This window comes from Gorilla gorilla, chromosome 5 (genome assembly GCF_029281585.2).
Source record: "Gorilla gorilla gorilla isolate KB3781 chromosome 5, NHGRI_mGorGor1-v2.1_pri, whole genome shotgun sequence".
Classification (NCBI taxonomy): domain Eukaryota; kingdom Metazoa; phylum Chordata; class Mammalia; order Primates; family Hominidae; genus Gorilla; species Gorilla gorilla.
In genome coordinates, this window is record NC_073229.2 from 138716940 (window position 1) to 138738061 (window position 21122).

The 21122-nt window shown below is 39.9% G+C and overlaps 1 long non-coding RNA gene across 1 annotated transcript; it reads right to left on the bottom strand.

Moving 5' to 3' along the window:
* Positions 1-10562: 10562 nt before the first annotated feature.
* Positions 10563-20195, bottom strand: LOC109027339 (uncharacterized). The gene is made up of 3 exons (XR_002006503.2): positions 20099-20195; positions 18647-18775; positions 10563-10932 (listed from the first exon to the last, which is right to left on the bottom strand). It is a non-coding gene; the product is annotated as an uncharacterized lncRNA (long non-coding RNA).
* Between the last annotated feature and the right edge of the window lie 927 nt (positions 20196-21122).

Below are 21122 nucleotides of genomic sequence, written 5' to 3' on the forward strand. Positions count from 1 at the left end.
CTGCCAGAAGTTGCCCTTCAGTGTCCTGTTGGGGCTGCCTTAGTCAGTCATCTTCCTAGGACCAAGACATTTCGCCTGGGTTGTGTGAGTGGCTTAATGGGAAAGAATACATGACTGTCTCCCAAGTTTGATGATTGGGATAGTCTGCCACAGCTGCTGGAGCCAACACAAGTACTCTCATCTTCAATGGACACCTCACTTGTGGCTTAGTTTTAGTGGATGCAGAAACCCTGCTCCAGCGTCTTGGTCATGCAGTAGTGTGGCCTGTGCTTGGCATTTTAGCCAGTTTGCATAGTTTCTAGTACTGGTACATACAATATTGAGTAAACATTCTAACTTATCTTCACTGAATAGCCACAATAGCCCAGGTGCAGTTGAAATTCACAGCCACAACTTCTAACAGTGAATTCTTGGCAAATGGGCCTTATCCTGAGAAGACATGCAGTTTTAACAAACCCAGTTCAGTTGTGGTGTGTAAATGTCCCTCTCAAGTTAGTTTTCTTTGCCTCAGACATAGTCAATGATTGGAAGGAATCTACACTTTCAGTCTCAGCACACACAATTCACATGCCAGTCTTGCATTCCAATCAGACTTCAAACTTTTTATGATCCCAAAGCCTGAAACTCGACATTTCTATCTTGTGTCATTTCAGAGAGAAATGTCCTCCTAATTTCTTTTTCTCATCCTAAATATAATCCTGCCCACTTGTGGGAGCTCAGCTCAGATTACACCACACTGAAGAAGTCTCTCCTAACCATGTCCTGCTCTGGGTGCTCTTATTTTTGGCATATTGTTTTTACTACTCACTTGATAATTTGAATAGAGTGATTCTTTCATTCTTTCTGTCTCTCTTTACACACACACAAACACAAACACACATGCATTCCCATGAAAGCACTACTGTTCTAGAATAGTGTCAAAGAGTAAAATTTTTGTACCCATCATTCCGTCCCTCCTTTTCCTGCCAATGGTCATTGAATCAGGTACAGCATATACACTTTACACAAATTGGCCTAATTTGAGTCTCTACTAAACATGTAGAGAACATATATATATATTGGATTAATTAGCCATGGATTCCGCATTTAGCAAGTCCTTCAGACTCAGTGGTTGAGTCACGTTGTATGACAGCCACAACAAACAGAGCAATGAAAGTTGAGAGAAGATAGACGGAATAAGCAGACATGGAGGAGCCTGTGGATGGCATTTACCTCCTGTTCCCCTCATTCCCCACCTTGCGCGTGTGCATGCACTCATACACACACATGTGCGCGCACACACACACACACACACACACACGCTGCTTGGGTCCTGAGAGCTCTGTAATTTCCAGCTGCTCAGTGAGCTTTCCTGCCTTGGATTCCGGGAGATGTTCCTATTTTCACACACATTACTCTTTACTTAAAGCAGTTTGGATAGCTTTCTGGTCCTTGAAGCCAAACAATTTGTGTCTAAGAAGCAAGGCATTCTCTGTCTTGAAGAGGCATTTCTAAATGTCTTATGAGTGAACACTTAGTCTCCATACACTCTGCAGCTCTGTTAGTTTTGTTTGTTTGTGTCGCTGCTCAACCCTTTCCTTGACTGCCTGTAGAGCATGGTCATAGTGTCTGTGAGGCCCCGTCTCCTCCTCTATACACTAGGATTCCCGCCTTTGTGATCTGGCTCCAAATCTATGCACTTATTTATATACAAATTGCTTGCCAACTTAACTGGTGACATTTTATGGACTTAGCGAGCTCTTCTGATTCAACGTGTTTGCATTATTACAGACACCTGATGAAATAGGACCTCAAGTGGCAGGAACTTCAAGCACTGTGGTGAGGGGAGAGTAAACAATTTAAAAAGGCTTTTCCTTAGATCCCACCAGAGAGGCAGCTGCTCTTTCTGCCTGCATTAGGGATTCCCTCAGCACATTTTAAGACCATGTAGATCTGTCCAGGAAATACCACTAATACTCTCAAAGTAAAAAGACACTTAAAAGCTGTCCTAGTTAATGAGACCATAGATATAATACCCCACATTAGTGACTCCAAATATATACAGCTATGTTTTCATAATGTTCAGCCTTAAACAAAATCACACAGAGCAGTCTGTTGGCTGGGTAGGTTTGATTGCAGGATCATGAATCAAACACTTGGAAAGGGTCTTCCTTTTTGCTAACCACCAATTAATGCACACTGGGTATAATCCTGGACAAAACATACCTCTTACAATCCAGTATCTCTTTTAAAGTGAGAAGCTTAGATGGAAGATCTCTAGCACCTTTTAAAATTAGACATTCTGGCCAGGCGCAGTGGCTCACACCTGTAATCCCAGCACTTCGGGAGGCTGAGGCGGGTGGATCGCCTGAAGTCAGGCATTCGAGACCAGTCTGGCCAACATGGAGAAACCCCGTCTCTACTAAAAAAAATACACACAAATTAGGCATTCTGTGATTTTTCAGTTGTGAAAGCTCTGAAATGAAGGTGTCAAGTAAAAATGATTAGAGCAGTTAGAGAGAGAAACAAGTCAGCCTATAGTGGCTGTGTCTTCTTGGACCTCCATCTTCTTTTGAAGGATCTTGGAGAAGGTGAGAATAGCTCCCTTTCTTCACAAAGCCGAATGACTTCAGCAAACCCAAGTGTCTCCTAATTTTAAGGATTTGGTTGAGATGTGTATTTTAGGTACAAAGAATATTAAATTACTTCTGCAACAATTGAGCACTAACTCTTCTGTATGTTTGTAAGAATGACCAGGGCTCAGGTAAGGTAATTTCTAGAATGGCTTTTAGGGTCCTTTCTATGTGATGGCTCCTGCAGATATTATGTGCCTTTAAATGGGTAACATTGCCTCTTTAACTAAAATTAGATCAGTGTTTCCTAACCGGGGTCAATTTTGGCTCCAGGGGATATTTGGTAATATCTGGAGGCATTTTTGGTTGTCACATCTGGGAGTGGGGTGGAGAAACAGTGTGCTACTGGCATCTAGAGTGTAGGGGCCCGGGTTGCTGCTGAACACTGCACCCTAAAATGCACAGGATAACCTCCAGAATAAAGAAATATCCAGTTCCAGGTGTCAATAGTGTCATGGTTGAGAAAGCCTAGACTAGACAGTGTGTGGGAAAGATAATGACATGTGTACCCTTACTTTGGTCCACATGCAATCTCATTTTTTAAAGTCAGAAACCTGTGTAATGACAACTGAATGAGCTTAGAAAATGTATTGCTAAGAAGCTTTTTAAACTAGCAAGATAATTTAGGTTTAATGAGCCCTACTACCTTCATAAATATCTCTCCAAAAACTTTATTTTAAAAATATAAATTGAGTTATGAACCTCATCTGGTTAGAACACTTTAATGGATTGCTCTCAGGAAAGATGCAAACTCCTTAAGTGGCCCACAAGGCTCTGCATGACCTGGTCCTGACTTCCTCTGCAGCCTTCTCTCAGGACTCCATGTTTGCTATTCTCCCTTCACTCTAGCCTGTCAACTGCTTAAATGCACAAAGCTCTTTCCTGCTCTGGCCTCTACCCACACTCTTCCCTTCTTCCCTCTGCTTAGAACATTTCTTCTCAGCCACAGGATCTATCTCTGCACCGACTTGTCCTTAGCTCAAATGCTGGCATCTTTGCAAATGTTTTACTGAAGCTCTACCCTAATCCAAATTAGAACCTGTGCTTTGTTCTCTGCATTTTATAATACTCATCACATTTCTAATCATGTCTTTTTGTGTGTTTATGTGTTCATGTTTGGTTCCCTCTCTGGTTTTATGACCCATGAGGAGACAAAGTGTACAATACTTTTTAAAAATTTTTTAATTTTTTATTTTTCCATAAGTTATTCCAGTACAGGTGGTATTTGGTTACATGAGTAAGCTCCTTAGTGGTGATTTGTGAGATTTTGGTGCATACATCACCTAAGCAGCATACACTGCACCATATTTGTTGTCTTCTATATCTTGCCACCCTCCCACTCATCCCCCAAAGTGCCCAAAGTCCGTTGCATCATTCTTATGCCTTTGCATCCCCATACTTAGCTCCCACACATCAAGAACATATTATGTTTGGTTTTCCATTCCCGAGTTACTTCACTTAGAATAATAGTCTCCAATCTCATCCAGGTCACTGCAAATGCTGTTAATTCATTCCTTTTTATGGAAGTGTAGTATTCCATTTTATATATATATATATATATATATATATATATATATATATATATATATATAATATTCCATTACATATATAATATATATGGCTTTTATTACATATGTGTGTGTGTGTGTGTATATATATATAAAAGTTTCTTTACTCTTTGTCCACTCATTGATTGATGGGCATTTGGGTTGGTTCCACGATTTTGCAATGGTGAATTGTGCTGCTATAGACATGCATGTGCAAGTATCTTTTTCGAATAATGACTTATTTTACTCTGGGTAGATACCCAGAAATGGGATTGCTGGATCAAATGGTAATTCTACTTTTAGTTCTTTAAGGAATCTCCACACTGCTATCCATAGTGGCTGTACTAGTTTACATTTCCACCAGCACTGTAGAAGTTGTCCCTGTTCACCAAATCCGCACCAGCATCTACTGTTTTTTGATTCTTTTATTATGGCCATTCTTACGAGAGTAAGGTGGTATTGCATTGTGGTTTTGATTTACATTTCCCTGATCATTAGTGATGTTTAGCATTTTTTCAGATGTTTGTTGGCCATTTATGTATCTTCTTTTGAGAATTGTCTGTTCCTGTCCTTAGCTCACTTTTTGATGGGATTTTTGTTTCTTCTTACTGATTTGTTTGAGTTGGTTGTTGATTCTGGATATTAGTCCTTTGTCAGATGTATAGATTGCGAAGATTCTTCCACTCTGTGGGTTGTCTATTTACTCTGCTAACTGTTCCTTTTGCTGTGCAAAAGTTCTTTGGTTTAATTAGGTCCCAGCTATTTATCTTTGTTTTATTGTATTTGCTTTTGGGTTCTAGGTCATGAAATCCTTGTCTAAGCCAACGTCTGGAAGAATTTTTCCAGTGTTATCTTCTAGAATTTTTATAGTTTCAGGTCTTAGGTTTAAGTATTTAATCCATCTTGAGTTGATTTTTATATAAGGTGAGAGATGAGCATCCAGTTTCTTTCTCCTACTTGTAGCTAGCCAATTATCCCAGCAGCATTTGTTGAAAGGGGTGCCCTTTCCCCGCTTTATGTTTTTGTTTGTTTTGTCGAAGATCAGATGGCTCTAAGTATTTGGGTTTATTTCTTGATTCTCTCTTCTGTTCCATTGGTCTATGTGCCTATTTTTGTATGAATACCATGCTGTTTTGGTGACTATGGCCTTATAGTGTACCTTGAAATCAGGTAGTGTAATGCCTCCAGATTTGTTGTTTTTGCTTAGTCTTGCTTTGGCTATACAGGCTCTTTTTTGGTTCCATGTGAATTTTAGAATTGTTTTTTCTAATTCTGTGAAAAATGGTGGTATTTCGATGGTGATTGCATTGAATTTGTAGATTGCTTTTGGCAGTATGGTTATTTTCACAATATTGATTCTATGCATCCATGAGCATGGGATGTGTTTCCATTTGTTTGTGTCATCGATGATTTCTCAGAAGTGTTTTGTAGTTTTCCTTGTAGAGGTCTTTTGACTCCTTGGTTCAGTGTATTCCTAAGTATTTTATTTTAGTTTTTGCACTTATTGTAAAAGTGGCTGAGTTCTTGATTTGATTCTCTGCTTGGTCACTGTTGGTCTATAGAAGAGCTACTGATTTGTGTACATTAATCTTATATCTGGAAGATTTGCTGAATTCTTTTATCAGTTCTAGGAGCTTTCTGGAGGAGCCCTTTTAGGGTTTTCAAGGTAAACGATCATATCATCAGCAGACAGTAACAGTTTGACTTACCCTTTACCCAGTACTATGTTGAAGAGGAGTGGTGAGATTGGGCATCCTTGTCTTTTTCCAGTTCTCATAGGGAATGCTTTCAACTTTTCCCCATTCAGTATTATGTTGGCTATGGGTTTGTCACAGATGGCTTTTATTACATTAATGTATGTCCCTCATATGCCAATTTTGCAGACACTTTTATCATAAAGCGATGCTGGATTTTGTTGAATGCTTTTTCTGCATCTATTGAGATGATCATGTGATTTTTGTTTATAATTCTGTTTATGTGGCGTATCATTTATTGACTTGCATATGTTAAACCGTCCCTGCATCCCTGGTATAAAACCCACTTGATTATGGTGGATTATTGTTTTGATATGTTGTTGGATTCATTTAGCTAGTATTTTGTTAAGGATTTTAGCATCTGTGTTCATCAAGGATATCAGTCTGTAATTCTCTTTTTTGGTTATGTCCTTTCCTGATTTTGGTATTAGGGTGATGCTTGCTTCATAAAATGAATAGGGAGGGTTCCTTCTTTCTCTATATTGTGGAATAGTGTCAAAAGGATTGGTACCAATTCTTCTTTGAATGTCTAGTAGGATTCTGCTGTGAATCCATCTGGTCCTGGATTTTTTTGTTGGTAATTTTTAAATTACCATTTCAATCTCGCTGCTTGTTCAGGGTATCTAATTCTTCCTGACGTAAGCCAGGAGGGTTGTATTTTTCCAGGAATTTGTCCATTTCTTCTAGGTTTTCTAGTTTATGTGCATAAAGGTGTTCATAGTAGCCTTGAATGATCTTTTGTATTTCAGTGGTGTCTGTTGTAATATCTCCTGTTTTGTTTCTTAGTAAGGTTATTTGGATATTCTCTCTTCTTTTCTTGGTTAATCTTGCCAATTGTCTATCAATTTTATTTATCTTTTCAACGAACCAGCTTTTGTTACATTTATCTTTTGTATTTTTTTATTCAAATTTCATTTAGTTCTGCTCTGATCTTGATTATTTCCTTTCTTCTGCTGAGTTTCAGTTTGGTTTGTTCTTGTTTCTCTAGTTCCTTGAGTTGTGACCTTAGAGTGTCAGTTTGTGCTCTTTCAGTCTTTTTGATGTAAGTGCTTATGGGTAAAAACTTTCCTCTTAGCACTGCCTTTGCTGTATCCAGAGGTTTTGATAAGTTGTGTCATTATTGTCGTTCAGTTCAAAGGATTTTTAAATTTCCATCTTGATTTCACTTTTGACCCAATGCTCATTCAGGAGCAGGTTATTTAATTTCCATGTATTTTCATGGTTTTGAAGGTTCCTTTTGGAGTTGGTTTCCAGTTTTGTTCCACTGTGGTCTGAGAGAGTGCTTGATATAATTTCAATTTTCTTAAACTTATTGAGGCTTGTATATGGCCTATCATATGGTCTATCTTTGAGAAAGTTCCATGCACTGTTGAATAGAATGTGTATTTTGCGGCTGTAGCATGAAATGTTTTATATATATCTGTTAAGTCCATTTGTTCCAAGGTATAGTTTAAATCCATTCTTTGTTGACTTTCTGTCCTGATGACCTGTCTAGTGCTGTCAGGGGAGTATTGAAGTCCCCCACTATTATTGTGTTGCTGTCTATCTCATTGCTTAGGTCTATTAGTAATTGTTTTATACATTTGGGAGCTCTAGTGTTAGGTGCATATATGTCTAGGATTGTGATATTTTCCTGTTGAACAAGGCCTTTTACAATTATATAATGTCCCTCTTTGTCTCTTTTAACTGCTGTTGCTTTAAAATTTGTTTGGTCTCATATAAGAATAGCTACGCCTGCTCACTTTTGGTGTTCATATGCATGAAATATTTTTTCCACCCCTTTACTTTAAGTTTATGTGAGTCCTTATGTGCTAGGCAAGTCTCCTGAAGGCAGCAGATAGTTGTTTGGTGAGTTCTTATCCATTCTGTGGTTCTGTATCTATTAAGTGGAGCATTTAGGCCATTTACTTTCAATGTTAGTATTGACATGTTAGGTACCATTGCATTCATCATGCTCTTTGTTGCCTCTGTACTTTGGTTTTTTGTTTTTTGTTTTTGCTTTTTAACTTGTATTTTTGTTTTATAGGTCCTGTGTGATTTATGCTTTAAAGAACTTCTGTTTTGATGTGTTTCTAGGATTTGTTTCAAGATTTAGGGCTCCTTTTAGTAGTTCTTGTAGTGGTGGTTTGGTAGTGGCAAATAATCACAACATTTGTTTGTCTGAAAATGACTGTATCTTTCCTTCACATATGATGATTAGTTTCTCTGGATACAAAATTCTTGGCTGATAATTGTTTTGTTTGAGGAGACTGAAGATAGGTCCCTAATACATTCCAGCTTGTAGAGTTTCTGCTGAGAAATCTACTGTTAATCTGATAGGTTTTCCTTTATAGGTTACCTGCTGCTTCTGTCACAGCTCTTAAGATTCTTTCCTTCATCTTAACTTTGGATAACCTGATGACAATGTGCCTGTGCAAACATCTTTTTGTGATGAATTTCCCAGGTGTTTTTGTGCTTCTTGTGTTTTGATGTCTAGGTCTCTAGCAAGGCCGGGGAAGTTTTACTCGGTTATTCCCCCAAATATATTTTCCAAGTTTTTAGAAATTTCATTTCTCAGGAACACTGATTATTCTTAACCGAAATCCAAGACTTCTTGGAGGGTTTGTTCATATTTTCTTGTTCTTTTTTCTTTGTCTTTGTTAGATTGGGTTAATTTGAAGACCTTGTCTTTGAGCTCTGAATTTCTTTCTTCTACTTGTTCAATTCTATTGCTAAGACTTTCCAGAACATTTCACACTTCTACAGGTGTGTCCAAAGTTTCCTGAATTTTTGATTGTTTTTTCTTTAAGCTATCTATTGCCTTGAATATGTTTCCTGCCACTTATTGTATCATAGTTTGGATTTCCTTGCATTGGACTTCACCTTTCTCTGGTCCCTCCCTGATTAGCTTAATAACTAACCTCTTGAATTATTTTTCAGGTAGATTGGGGATTTCTTCTTGGTTTGGATCCATTGCTGGTGAACTAGTTGATTTTTGGGGGGGGGTAGAAGAGCCTCAATTTGTCATATTATCAGGGTTGCTTTTCTGGTTCCTTCTCATTTGGGTAGGCTATGTCAGAGGGAAGGTCTGGAGCTGAAGGCTGTTGTTCAGATTCTTTTATCCCACAGAGTGTTCCCTTGATGTAGTACTCTCCTCTTCCTACAAATGTGGCTTCCTGTGAGCCAAACTGCAGTGATTGTTGTCTCACTTCTGGGTCTAGCCACCCAGTGAGTCTACCTCGATCTAGGCTGGGGGCTGTCTGCACAGAGTCCTGTGATGTGAACCATCTATGTGTCTCTCAGCCATGGATACCAGTGCTTGTTCCCATGGAAGTGGCAGGAGGTGCAATGGACTCCATAAGGGTTCTTAGCTTTGGTGGTTTAATGTTCTATTTTTGTTCTGGTTGGCCTCCTGCCAGGCAGTGGCACTTTCCAGAGAGCATCAGCTGTGGTATTATGGGGAAGAACCAGTGGTGGGTGAGACCCTAGAACTCCCAAGATTATATGCCTTTTGTCTTTCACTACCAAGGTGGGTAGGGAAGGACCATCAGGTTGGGGCAGGGCTAGGTGTATCTGAGCTCAGACTTTCCTTGGCTGTTCTTGCTGTGGCTGCTTTAGGGGATGGGGGTGAGATTCCCAGGTCACTGGAGTTGTGTACCTAGGAGGATTATGGCTGACTCTGCTGATTCATGTAGGTTGTCAGGGAAGTAGGGGAAAGCCGGCAGTCACAGGCCTCATCCAGCTTCCATGCAAACCGAAGGGCTGGTCTCACTTCCCGGTGCCCACCCAACAGCCCCTAGACGGTTTCCAGGTGGAGAGCCCCAGGGACTTGAAAACCTGCCCCAGGCTATCCGCCTCCCAGCTGGGAAAGAAAACGGGCTTGGTTCTTCCCCTGCCTGTGGAGTCTGCACTCTGGATTTGCGCCTTCCTCTGAGTTACTGCCAGAAGGCTTCTCACTCTATTCAAATGGTTACAAAACTCAGCTAGAGATTTGCTTCTTCCTGTGTGGTTTTACCCCCTGCTTCTCTCCCATTGGATCCCTGTGGTTCCAGGCAGGAATGGCCTGCTAGGGGACCCAGCGAGTTCCCCGGGTCTTTCCGCTGCTTCCTCTACCACTGTATTTCGCATGGCTTCCAAATGTACTCAGCTCCAGGTAAAGTCAGAAACTTCTCCTGCAAACAGACTTTCAGCTTCTCCAGTGGGGTGTGTGTTTGAGAGAGGAGGGTCTCCCTTTCCCACTTCCGCAGTTGGGGCACTTACAGTTTTGCGGGGGTGTTTCCTGTGTCCTGCAGGAGCAGTCTGCTTCCTTCAGAGGGTCTGTGGGTCCTCTCAGGATTGCTGGTTTTTTCTTGCTGTTGATATGGAGTTAAAATTCACAATGCGAGCTACCTGCTGCTCTGTCCGGAGCTTCAATCTAGCCCTGCCTCCGTCCGCCATGATCTCTCCTCTAATCCAAAGTGTAAAACTTACGAAAAAGTATGTATTGCCTAATTTGTTCCTATATGTTTATTGGGGCAACAAGTGTAAGATATTTATTTTCTATTGTGTTCTATTGTGGTAAGAACAGATAATATAAGATCCATCCTCTCCACATATTTTTAAGCGTATAGTACAATATTTTTAGCCATAAACAGTGTTGAACAACAGACCTCAAGAACTTATTCTGATGATGATGATTGCAGTGCTTATCTTTATTGTCTAATAATGTCTGCACAGAGTAGGTCCTCCACAAATCTTTGTTCAAGAAATACAAGAAAATGCCTTTGATCCTCAGAGTCATAGAAGAAGATGATGCCTCGGCCTTTTTTCTGTTCTCTCAATCCCCAAGTATATACCCACAATATACTACAGCATCTAGGACAGCAAGTTTCTATGTCAGGTACGAGGTACATATGTTCTTAACGGGACTCCATCTTTTCTCTGAGGCAGAAGATAGACAACTGTCCAAAAGCATTTATTCAGTGCTGTGTGCTGTAGGACTTAAGGCTGTTGCTGCTGTCTTGTGATATAGCTGCCTCCAATGAAAGGTGCTGCTTCTCTCTGAAATAGGAAGGACAAAAGAAGCAAGGCAACTCTTTCCCAAAGTTTAGGATTAGAATAGCAAAACATCTCTTTTTGAAGTATGAGCTAGGTAGAAAAAAGTGGTTCCTAAATGTTGTACACCTTTCAATTGATCTTAAATAGGAAGATCCTATGAGTACCAAGGACCATGTAAGTTTAGGGTTTTGATGCAACGAAAAACTCAGGACCTCAAGAAATTGTCTAATCTGTGCACTTCTGTCTTGAGGCAAGTACAGTCTTATGGACACTGACAGACAGACTAACCTAACTAGCATCATAATAGTCTGATGGCTAGTAGACTGATCTGCTTTACTGTTTATCATCAGCACATCAGCTTTCTGTTCCAAAGAACTGGGACTGAGTTGGTACACTTAGTTCTTCTGAATAAAGTGATAAAGATATGTTTTCTTTTTTTATGTCTCTGAACATCTGACCTACATTTTATCTTTTTGTTATGAAGTAGAAGAACATTTTATTCTACTTCAGGTTTATTTTGAGGGGAGATTATGTCTCTATGTGCTATATGAACTTCAGTTTTTATTGGATCGACATGTAATGAAATATATTTTCATGGTGAACATCCTTTTATATATTTCAGTTCAGATACAGCTTAATTTTATAAAATGAATAAACTAAATCAATAAAGAGAGGGAAAATCATTTTTAGCATTATAATTCTTTCTGTTTGAAGTTAGAGACAAGGTTATCTTCAGGACTTTAGTTCTCCAATCCAATAAGTTAGAAATGGTCTTTTTTAAATTAAAAAATGACTAATGTTTGATGTGATTTTAAATATTAACTCTTGTTAAAATGCTTACGCTTTGTTTTCGTTCAAGTCTTAAACATATAATGTTTTGGATCCAGATCATGTGTTTTACACACTGGTTATTACCTAATGAATAAAAACAATGATGTCTGATTCTAAGATGGTCTCTCCCTTATTGACGACAAGAAAAATCTTCTCAGTAATCTCATATTGTCCATTGAGATAAATACGTAGGGTATAATTTCACTGGTCACACTAATTATTTAAAGCATGACATGAATTAGTAAATGTGTATTTTGTCATCAGCATCATCAGCGCCATCACTTTGTACACCGTTATTGTCATAATTACCACTGTTGTCATTGCCAAGAAGTTTTCCTTTTCTTCTTTCTCATCTTCCTCCTCCAGTTCACAAAAATCATGCTATCAAGATTTGCCAAAAAAATCCTTAATATCTACTTTAAGAAGCAGTTAGTAACAGAAAACATTGTTTTATAAATTTATGTGTTCTGCTGAAAATTTTTAAAAGACATGTTCCCTTAAATAGCTAATGCATAAACTCTCTGTACTAGTTTTCTGTTGCTGTTAGTACCACAAACTCTGTGGCTTAAAACAACATATACCTATTGCCTCACAGTTTCTGTGAATTAGGAGTCCAAGTGCTGGTTACCTGAGCCCTTTTTTTTTTTTGGGTCGTATGAAATTGTAATCAAGGTGTTGGTGGGCCATGATATCATCAAAGGCCAGGAATCCTTTTCCAAGCTTGTTCAGGTTGTTGGCAGAATCCAGTTCCTTGCAACTATAGAACTGAGGCCGCATTTTCTTTCTTTTTTTTTTTTTTTTTTTTTTGTTTGAGATAGAGTCTCGCTCTGTCGCCCAGGCTGGAGTGCAGTGATGCTACCTCGGCTCACTGCAAGCTCCTCCTCCCCAGTTCACGCCATTCTCCTGCCCCAGCCTCCCGAGTAGCTGGGACTACAGGCGCCCGCCACCACGCCTGGCTAATTTTTTGTCTCTTTAGTAGAGATGGGGTTTCACCATGTTAGCCAGGACGGTCTCAATCTCCTGACCTCGTGATCCACCCGCCTTGGCCTCCCAAAGTGCTGGGATTACAGGCGTGAGCCACTGCGCCCGGCCTGAGGCCGCATTTTCTTGTCGGCTACTTGGGAACTACTCTCAGCTCTTAGAGCTTACCTGTTGTCCCTTGCCCTCTCCATAACACAGAAGTTTGTTTCACCAAGGCCAGCTAGAGAAACTCTCTCAGGTTCAAATATCTTCATAGGCTTTTATAAGCACTCACCTGATGAGGTCAGGCCCATCCAGGATAATCTCTTTCAATTAAGTCAAAACTGACTGACTAGTAACCTAATCATTAGTGTGAAATCCCATCACATTCACAAGTCCTGCCCACAATCAAGGAAAAGGAATCAGACAGGGTGTGATTCCTGAATCATACCAGAGTTTGGAAATCTTGGGAGCCATCTTTTAGTCTAGCACACTCTCTAACGTGCCTATTAATTTTTTCAGCTCTTTCCTATAGACTTTGCTGTCTAACATGATAGGAGCCACATGTGCCTATTTCCATTGAGATTAAATAAAATTTAAAATTCATTTTCCTAGCTGTACTAGGCATGGTTCAAGTACTGAACAATCAATGCGACTAGCGGCTGTCATGCTGCACAATGCAATTATAGATTATCTACCTTCACAGGAAGTTGTGTTTGGGACTAAAGTGATAACAATTTGTATGGATTACCACTTCTATGTAACATAATTTTATTGTATTAACTCAGCAGACTAAAAATGAAAATTTTAGACTGTGCAGGCAGGCAAGAGGGGAAAATTTTTAAATAGTATTTTGATACGTGTTCAGTCATACCACAGAGGTGGTATTTTTTAGTCTACTCACGGCGCAGCCTCAGGAAGTCTCCTGCTATTGTTTCTGGTTTCTGCTGTGGCTAATTGTAATGAAAGAATAATTCTGTCACCACAAAAAGTCTTGTTGGACAGTGCTTCATAGAAGATCATTAAAAAGGTATACTATCATCTAACGTGCAGCTACAACAGTTTTACGCAATGGAACATTCTCTGATGATGAAATCTATATCTATGCTGCCCAATATGGTAAGCATTAGCTACAGGTCGCTATCAAAGCACTGGAAGTGTGGCTAGTGAGGGATTAAATTCTTAATTTAATTTTAATTATAAATTAATGATTTAAAATTTTAAATAGATAAAATAGATGTGCCTAGTGGTACATACATTGGGTAGCACAGATCTAGGCTATGACACATTTTCAATTATTGGAGTCCTGCTACTTTGACATTGGCTCATAAATAAAATCTGAGCGCTTTTAGGTTGGTGGTAGGGAAATGGTTGGGTAGATTAGGAAGAGAATGTAATTCTCTTAACGTTTCATTATGTTTTAGACAATTTTGAAAGTCCAAGGAAAGAGGTTGAAAAGTAAAATCTCCTAGTTTTAGATCTTATTTTATATTCAAGTTAGTGTTTCATCTGTAGCAATTTGTCTGCCGTTAGAATGTTACAGCTTTATTCAGCTGGAAGAAATTTTCTTACAATGTTTTCTCCTCACGTTGACTTGCCTTTTGCTTTGTTACATTTAATTATATCCCCCCTTAAGGAAGATGGGAGGGAAAACATCAAGTAAACATGCTCGAATGCAGAACTTGTTCTTCCCCAAAAGGTATAGTTTGTAACTTAATAAATACAACCACGTTGTGATTTAATTAACAAGTGATAGCAACAAAGAAAATAGTAAATCTGTGGTTTATTTTAATGTGATGAAAATGGCAGATCTCTTTCAGATGAGAATTTAAAGTGAAGCAAAATCAAATTTAGCCCAGTGTTTCATTTCTAGATGTGCTGAAGTGCTGTCACAAAAACACACACTGCCTATCTCCATGGAATGTACCACCTATTGTTAGGAATGAAAATTTCCATCATCCTAATATGTTTAGGTATCATTTCCAGATGCTCAACTTCTCAGGAACTGGACCATACGTTGAAGCTGTGTGACACTCATAATGATAACTCTCTCCGTACTAACAACAATACGCAAACTCCAAGGCAAAAATTCTAGTTAGACACAGACATTTCATAGTTGAGTTTCACTGTAGCTAGAGTTTGGCATTTCACCTATATATAGTCTGAAAAAAGAGAAGTCTCTGAAGTACTTCTGTTTGTGATGGGAGTCAGAGGGCGGGGGCTGATCTACTTTTCTTGTTTGTTTATGGGGCAGGATGCCACAAGTCAAATGAAGTGTAACGACCATGGATTACTAGGGAAGAAGGAAGCACAGAACTTGGTTCCATATGCACTATATATATTAGAGAACGCCAGTTTGGGCATTGTCTTGGATAGTTATTATATGTTCTAGTTCCAGTTACTAACCAGAACTACAAAGAGAATGAACAGAAGCCCTGAAGAGTTCTATACTTCCCCTCATACCCAATACCTAAGAAACATTTCCACCTACCATCCTTTCCGTGTCTTCATGTCTTATATCTTTTCCTTGGAGCTACAGGGTAATAAATATTGGAGGATGCTAATGCACAGCAGGATAATGATGCTTTGAAATACCACCTAGAAATTCTTTCCTGGTAATTATTATTTTTTTCTTTCTGTCTTTCAAGAAACATTCCACCTCTTATATCAGGCTGTGAAGCTAAGACTTACTGCCATTGAAAATGAGAAGAAGAGACTAGTAGAGACAGCTGAGACCAAACACTTTAATTGAGTCAACAGAAGGATTCAATTTAAACCTCCAACAAACAGAATGGCTGTAAGACAAGTTGCATTTGATTGGCAAGAACCAATGTGTCTGGAATTGGTAGCTTCTTGGTCTCACTGACTTCAAAAATGAAGCCACGGGCTCTCGCGGTTGAGTGTTACAGTTCTTAAAGGTGGCGTGTCCGGAGTTTTTTCCTTCTGATGTTCAGCTGTGTTCAGAGTTTCTTCCTTCTGGTGGGTTCGTGGTCTCGCTGGCTCAGGAGTGAAGCTGCAGACCTCTGTGGTGAGTGTTACAGCTCTTAAGGTGGCGCGTCTGGAGTTATTCGCTCCTCCTGGTGGGTTTCTGGTTTCACTGGCTTCAGAAGTGAAGCTGCAGACCTTCGCCGCGAGTGTTACAACTCATAAAGGCAGCGTGGACCCAGAGCAAAAGAACAAACCTTCTACTAGTGTGGAAGGGGACCTGAGTGGGTTGCCACTGCTGGCTGGGGCAGCCTGCTTTTATTCTCTTATCTGGCCCCCACCCACATCCTGCTGATTTGTCCATTTTACAGAGAGCCGATTGGTCTGTTTTACAGAGAGCTGATTGGTCTGTTTTGACAGGGTGCTGATTGGTGCGTTTACAATCCCTGCGCTAGACACAAAAGTTCTCCACCTCCCTGATAGATTAGCTAGATACAGATGTCGACTGGTGTATTTACAAACCCTGAGCTAGACACAGAGTGCTGATTGGTGCATTTACAAACCTTGAGCTAGATACAGAGTGCTGACTGGTGCATCCACAATCCCTTAGCTAGACATAAAGATTCTGCAAGTCTCCACCAGATTAACTAGATACAGAGTGCCAATTGGTGCATCCACAAACCCTGAGCTAGACACAGGGTGCTGATTGGTGTGTTTACAAACCTTGAGCTAGATACAGAGTGCTGATTGGTGTATTTACAATCCCTTAGCTAGACATAAAGGTTCTCCAAGTCCCAACCAGATTAACTAGATACAGAGTGCCAATTGGTGCATTCACAAACCCTGACCTAGACACAGGGTGCTGATTGGTATGTTTACAAACCTTGAGCTAGATACAGAGTGCCGATTGGTGCATTCACAATCCCTTAGCTAGACATAAAGGTTCTCCAAGTCCCCACTAGACTCAGGAGCCCAGCTGGCTTCACCCAGTGGATCCTGCACCAGGGCCGCAGGTGGAGCTGCCTGCCAGTCCCGCACCTTTCACCTGCACTCCTCAGCCCCATTGGGCCAGCACTGCTGGGGGACCCCGCTCACCCTCCGCAGCTGCTGGCTCGGGTGCTAAGCCCCTCATTCCCCTTGGCAGGTGGGGCCGGCGGGCCGGCTGGCTGCTCCAAGTGAGGGGCCTGCGGAGCCCACACCCACCTGGAACTCGTGCAGGCCCGCAAGCGCCGCAGGCAGCCCCAGTTCCTGCCTGTGCCTCTCCCTCCACACCTCCCTGCAAGCGGACGGAGCCAGCTCGGGCCTCGGCCAGCCCAGAGAAGGGCTCACATGGTGCAGTGGTGGGCTGAAGGGCTCCTCAAGCGCGGCCAGAATGGGCGCCGAGGCCAAGGAGGCATTGAGAGTGAGCGAGGGCTGCGAGGGCTGTCAGCGTGCTGTCACCTCTCACTGAGAGAAAAATGGTTTTAGATTTGACTTACATTGGCAGTGCTTTGTGGAACCACTTAGTGGGAGGATGCAGGTTATGACATGGAGCATTTTTTTACATAGAAGAGAAGATATTAAAACACTTCCTGCCCAGGAGTGAGAAACTTATAGAGGACCTGGAGATGAAAGCAACACAGGGAGATGTTAGTACAGTCTATGGTCTAGTCACTTTGCTACCTGGGCCAGAGTTCTTGTTGGTGAAGAAAATAGAGGTCCTGACAGTTTGAGGAATGTGAAAGAGGGTCCTGCACAACCATAGCACTGTAATTTATTTCCTGTGGTTTGTACTGTTTTGGACACTGTATGTGCCTAATTGGAGTAGATTCGACAGCAGATGAGAAGAAAGAATTAGTAAGAGTGAATCTTCAGAACTTTTGAAGGGTTTTCTCAAATGCGAGGAAGATATGGCCCAGTATCTGGGAGATGTAGGGGCAATAGATAGTTTTAAAATCATATAGTTTTAATTTATTTTTGAAGATGATATGAATAACAGCATGAAATATTCTTTTTTAAAAACATTTATTTAAATTGACAAATAAAATTGCATATATTTATTGAGTTCAACCTGATATTCAGAAATATGTATACATTGTGGAATGCTAAATCCAGATAATTAACATGTGCATTATCTTACTTTTTTTTGGTGGTGAGAACAATTAAAATCTACTCTCTCAGCAATTTTCAAAAATATAATGCATTGTTATTAACTATAGTCACCGTGTTGTATAATAGAACTCTTGAATGTATTTCTTGTATCTAACCAAAATTTTGGATCCTTTGACCAACATCTGTCCATCCCCCTTCTCCAGCCCCTGGTAACCACCATTGTACTCTCTGCCTCTGTGAATGTAACTTTTTAAAATTTCACATATATGTGAGATCAGCACATTATATTCTGGTAATGATTCAATAGAGAGGGGAAAAATTTCCATGTAAGAGAGAGAGGGCTGGGCGCGGTGGCTCACGCCTATAATCCCAGCACTTTCGGCGGCCGAGGCGGGTGGATTGCTTGAGGTCACGAGTTGGAGACCAGCCTGACCAACATAGTGAAACTCATCTCTACTAAAAATACAAAAATTAGCTGGGCGTAGTGGTGGGCGCCTGTAGTCCCAGATACTCGGGAGGCTGAGGCAGGAGAATCGCTTGAACCTGGGAGACAGAGGTTGCAGTGAGCCAAGATTGTGCCACTGCACTCCAGCCTAGGCAACAACTATGTCTTACAAAAAAAAAAAAAAAAAAAAAAGAGAGAGAGAGAGAGGGAACAAATCATTGAAACAATGTTCCTGAATGAGTGAAAGGGAATAGGAGTGGTGCAGAGATTGGCTTTAGCTGGAAATAACAAGAGAAACACTCTCTTGGATAGATTTTATGTTAGGATCAAAAATGCAAGCAAGCAGAACATAACATGGTTTGAGCATTAGAATTATATAAACATAAACATTAAATATTTAGAAAACTACATTTGAGCCAGAAGACATTCCAGTTATGAAACATAAGCTTGACTAGGACTCCTTACCTTAAAGGCATTAGAGTGGCCCAGTGGTTTTCAATTGAAGGTGATGTTTTCTCCATGGCCCAAGGATATTTGCCGATGTCTGGAGACACGTTTTGTTGTTACACCTGGGGGAGATGTTGCTATCGACATCTAGTGGGTAGAGGACAGGAATGCTGCTAAACATTCTATAATGCAAAAGTCAGCCCCCAACACAAACAATTAACTAGCCTAAAGTGTAAATAGTACAAAGACTGAAAAACAGCGACAAGAAAGAGTTTCCCTGACCTCTACTGAAATCTGCTGTAGTTATTAATGGTATAGTTGATTTTGTTTGCCCCTTACAGCCAAAGACAGGGGGAAGAAGAAAAAACTAGCATCAAAGCCAGAGCACTGATGTCTTAACATGTAGAAGACGCATGGTCATTTGACACATTGCAACACACTGCAGAGAATTCTATCTAAAAGTCTGTAACCTTCGGCTCATCTATGTTGTTCAGTGGTCACCATAAATACAATTTGTGTAGAAGTGGCTCTCTCAGATTCCAGCCAACCACACTAATCTATCTAAACAAGTTCTATGAGAAACCAATGTCTCCAGGTATGCTGGGTCAGCTGTGAACATTAAAATGGGGTTTAGTGATGAATTAGTTATTGGGGAAAACAAACATATTATAGCGCCATTCTTGAAAATCATACACTTTGATACTTAACACACATCTTAGTTCAAATGAAAGTAATAAAGATGCAGTTTCATAAGTTTTAAAATTATATGGTCACATCCAAAATATCATTAATAATTAACAAAATCTCAGACAAAATAAGGGTGTGAAAATTGCTTATTTCAGATACAAATGTCACATTATTGGATGCATTTTGTTAGGATTTGAAGTAGATTATTTATGACAGTAGAACCAGGGTAAAGGAAATGGGAATAACAAAAAGGTTTAAAAGATGAGTAAAATTTAATATTTAGTAATTTGAAAGTTGATGTGAAATATTACTATATTGTGCTTAGGTAAGATTTACTAGAACATTTTGTAAAAATAATCTAAGTACTAGGGCCATTGGGAATGCTGTCTTTCTTTAAAATTTCAAATTCACTGGATTATGGTAACTGAAAGAAGGAATAGACAAACCAGGTAAATCTTGCATCCTAATATTAGCTTTACCTAGTCATGCATAACAACACAGGGAAGCCACATGAAAAAAGGTCATGCCTAAAAAATATCAGTCTGAGATAAAGTATGTAAATACATGTTTATTGTAAACCACTTCAAACTATTTTTGAAAGAAGGTAAGGCAAGGCATAAACGTACAAATATTTAGTAGTATATGCCTTAATACTGAACAAGGAGTTGTATTTTTCTTACATTCATTTCTTTTTTTCAAACTTATTTTAAAGTGTTTTCTCTAGAATGTCACCTTGGGCTACAAATTAATCTTTAATCTATTTGTCTATATTTGTTGACTTACTACTATACACAGAACATTAACTTGGTCCTGGAGATTGAGTGATGAGTAATGTGCTCTACTTGCTTTAAAGGGCATATAGTCCAGCAGGATACAGAGACACAAGTAAACAGGTAACAATGACATAATGTCATAAGTTCTATGGCAGAGGTAACCATGGGGATGCAATGGAGGGTCAAAGAAGGGAGTACTTAACCACGTCTTGGGAAGTTTCTGAGAAGGTCAAGTTAGTGGAATTCTAAGCTGGATTCTGAAAGATGAGCTGTAGTTGCCTAGGCAAATGTGGTGTGAGAGAGGAGGAGGACATTTCAGGCAGAGAGTACAGTATGATCGAAGTGTTCAGCGTTGAGATAGACCACGGGTATAGGGAGAAATGTGGATGGTTCAGTATGACAGGAATTAGAGAATGAAAGAGGTCAATGGAATTGCTGAAGATAGAGAAGGAATCAGGGGTCATATTGCCTTGGGAACTTTATCTTGTGGGTATTTGGGAATCACTAGGATGCATAAGTGGTGGAGTAACTTGATCAGAGTTCCATGTCAGAAAGATGTTTCTGGCTGCAATGTGGAGAACATCTTAGAGAAGAATAAAGGTGGAGGCAATGAGCCCAGTTAAGGGAGTGTGCTGTAAACCCTGTGGTCTGAGCAAGAGTAACAGAGTCTTGATGAGAAGAATGAGGAGATTTTGAAAATAATTAGGCGGTAAAATGGACACAACTTTGTGATATTTATATATGAGAGGTGAGGGAGAATGAGGCATCAAGAGTGCTTCTTCCTATCTCTTTGGTTTAGAAAGTTGGGTTAATGATGATGCTGCTGACTGATGGAGGACATCCCAAAGTTTGTGGGAAAGATGAGGTCTATTGGCTGTTGCACATAAAGGCCTACACTGATTACAGTGAGCATAAAGGTGTGTGATGACTGCTCATAATATGTTCTACTCAGGGATTGCCACATTCTCCATTTTTAGGTATACAAATATTACTATATTAGGGCACATTTCTGATGAATACTAGTAGGATAACTG